The sequence below is a fragment of the Octopus bimaculoides genome, chromosome 4 (assembly GCF_001194135.2).
Source record: "Octopus bimaculoides isolate UCB-OBI-ISO-001 chromosome 4, ASM119413v2, whole genome shotgun sequence".
Classification (NCBI taxonomy): Eukaryota; Metazoa; Mollusca; class Cephalopoda; order Octopoda; family Octopodidae; genus Octopus; species Octopus bimaculoides.
Window position 1 is genome coordinate 78,998,482 of NC_068984.1, and position 1,098 is coordinate 78,999,579.

The following is a 1,098-nucleotide window of genomic DNA, read 5'->3' on the forward strand; positions in this document are numbered from 1 at the left end:
GTGCCACTCGAAACGTTGTGTATGATCCATTGCCTCTTTGCCCTAAGCTTGCCGAAGCACACTCAATATCCCTGTAGCCAACTTCCCAAGTTTAATGCAAAATTTCATCTTGGCCCTTTGTTCCAACTTCCTGTCCGTGACAAAACTCGCAGGCTACAAAATACACGTGATCCCAAAATCACAAATTTCACAACTTGCGAAGTAAACACAGCAATGTCACTCAGCACACTGCCTCATGAAGGTCACCGCCAGCTCTCATTGCACAAGCAGCCGTGTACTGCCATCTTTTGGCGCGCTACAGAACTGGTCAGGGAACTTTTTGATACCACCCTCTTATTTTATGTCATAGGAATTTAGAAACTACGAGAGACGTGAAATAATTCTATGGCTCACTTTGCGACCACGTGACAGATAGACAAACAGACAGACAGATAGATAGATAGATAGATAGATAGATAGATAGATAGATAAGATAGATAGACAGATAGAAAGGCACACATGTATATGTATGTATGTGTGCACGTGTGTGTGTCTGTGCATGTGTATTTTATTTGTTTGCTTTTCCATCGCTTGACAGCCGGTGTTAGTTTGTTTCCGCCCTCGTAACTTAGTAGTTCGTCAATAACAACCGATAGAAGAAGTACCAGAATCAAAATACAAGTACTGTGTTGAATTTATTCGATTAAACTCTTCAGTACGGCTAATGCCTGAAACAAGTAAAAGATAAAAAATAAACTTTATATACATAATTGCTTACACAAAATAACATGGCGCCGAACTGTTCTGCCGCTGTTCTTTTATCCTTTTATTCTTTTACTCTTTTACTTGTTTCAGTCATTCTACTGCAGCCGTGCTGGAGCACCGCTTTGAAGTGTTTTAGTCGAACAAATCGATACCAGTGCTAATTTTTAAAGTCTATTACTTATTCTATCGGTCTCTTTTGCTGAACCGCTAAGTTACAGGGACGTAAACTCACCAACACCGGTAGTCAAATTGTGATGGAGTGAGAAACAAGCACAGACACAAAGACATACACACACACGCATACACACACACACACACACACACACACACACACACACACATAAGAAAATATGG